Source organism: Penaeus monodon, chromosome 7, assembly GCF_015228065.2.
Source record: "Penaeus monodon isolate SGIC_2016 chromosome 7, NSTDA_Pmon_1, whole genome shotgun sequence".
NCBI classification, from domain to species: Eukaryota; Metazoa; Arthropoda; class Malacostraca; order Decapoda; family Penaeidae; genus Penaeus; species Penaeus monodon.
Window position 1 is genome coordinate 54,871,940 of NC_051392.1, and position 2,113 is coordinate 54,874,052.

A 2,113-nucleotide genomic window follows, 5' to 3' on the forward strand; every position below is an offset into this window, starting at 1 on the left:
TCTATTCATGCGAATCGCTTTCCAGAGCTCGTGTTTCCCCTCACTGCTCCCCCTCCCTGGCTCCTCGCGCCTTGCCGTTCTCTTCCCCTTCCTCCCCCCCTCTCGCTCTTTGCCGTTCTCTTCTCCTTCCTCTCTCCTTCTCGTACCCTGCCGTTCTCTTCCCCTTCTCCCCCCCCCTTTCCCCAGGTCCTTCCCCTTCCCTTACCTCAGTGCCATCGCCAACCCTTTTACTTTTCCTCCCCAATGATTTTCTTTCCTCTCTCATACTTCCGTCTTTTCTCCATTTCTCTCCGATTCTTCCTTCCTCTTCTCTTTAACATGCATTCTTCCCTCAATTTTCCATTCTTTCTCCTTTCTTCCTTCTTCCCCCTCTCCCTTACGTCCCCTCCCTTATTTCCTTTCCCCCTTTCCTTTCCTCCTCCTCCTCCTCCTCCTCCTCCTCCTCCTGCTACTCTTCCTCCTCTCCCCTCGTTCCTCCTCCCCCTCCTGCTCTTCCCCTCCCCCCATCTCCCTCCCCCTCTCCTCTCCTTCCTCTTCCTCCTGCTCTTCCCCCCCCCCATCTCCCTCTCCTTCCTCTTCCTCCTCCCCCTTTCCCTTCTCCCCTTTCCCATTTCCTTCTGTCTATTTCCCTCCCCAGTATCAACACTCCACCATCTCTCCTTGTCAGCAACGTCGGTAACCATTTCCACAGAACGGTTCCACATTTTCTTATTCGTCCAAAAAGGAAAGAGAGAGAAAGAGAGACAGAGAGAGAGAGAGAGAGAGAGAGAGAGAGAGAGAGAGAGAGAGAGAGAGAGAGAGAGAGAGAGAGAGGAGAGAGAGAGAGAGAGAGAGAGAGAGAGAGAGAGAGAGAGAGAGTCAGAGAGAGAGAGTCAGAGTGAGAGTAGAGAGAGAGAGAGAGAGAGAGAGAGAGAGAGAGAGAGAGAGAGAGAGAGAGAGAGAGAGAGAGAGAGAGAGAGAGAGAGCGAGAGAGAAAGAGAGAGAAACAGACAGACAGACAAACAGAGGGAAAGAGAAAGGGAGAGAAAAGAAATGAAGGCTGGGAAGGGGTGAAAATGTTGAAGGAAAATATGGTGAAGAAAATGACTGAAAATGGAAAATGTCAGAAGCATGGAAAGAGTGTAAAGAAAAAAAGAAAAAAAAAAAAAAGCTCAGGGATGCAGAAGAGAAGAGGGGAAATAGAGAAAAAAAGGAAAAAAAATAATGTAAAATAAGCAAAACGGAAATTGGATTAAAAGTGGAGAGAGAAGAAAAAGAAAAGAAAAAGAAAAAGAAAAGAAAAGAAAATGTAAAGGAAAAAATAAATTGTGATTAAATAAAAAAAAGTAGTGGACTAAAAAAAACAAAAAGCAAAAGAAATAAACAAAATAGACGACAAAGAAAAATAAAGAAATAAAGTAAAGAAGAAGAAGAAGAAGAAAGTCATGAAAACCGAGACAAAAAAAAAAAAAAAAGAAAAAAAAAAGGAGGAAGAAGAGAAAAAGAAAACAGAAAATACCATAATCCAGGAGCACGAAGAAGAAAAGGGAATAAGAAAATAAAAAAGGAAGGAAGAGATAGACCGAGAAATCTGGAAAGAAACGCGATTCACAGACAGAGGAAGGGAAGAGAAAGGGAAGGAGAAGAGAAGGAGAAGGGAGGGAAGAGAAAGGGAAGGAGAAGGGAAGGGGAAGAAAGTGGGGAAGGAGAGGGGAGGGGAAAGTGAGGGGGAGGGGAAGGGAAGAGGAAGGGGAGGGGGAGGGGGAGGGAAGAGGAAGGGGAGGGGGAGGAGGAGGGAAGAGGAAGGGGAGGGGGAGGGGGAGGGAAGAGGAAGGGGAGGGGAGGGGGAGGGAAGAGGAAGGGGAGGGGGAGGGGGAGGGAAGAGGAAGGGGAGGGGAGGGGGAGGGAAGAGGAAGGGGAGGGGAGGGATAGTAGGTAGGGATAAGAGGTTTAAGAAGGAGGAGAGGAAGGGAGAAGAGGAGGAGGGAAAGGGAGAAAGTGGAGGGAGAGGAGATTAGAATAAATGAAAAAAGGGAGAGGGGAAGGTGCGAGGATGGTTAAGCGTAGGAAGGGAGAGGAAAAGACCAAAACAGAGGGAGGAGAAATTAGGTAGGGAGAAAGGAGGAAGGAAAAA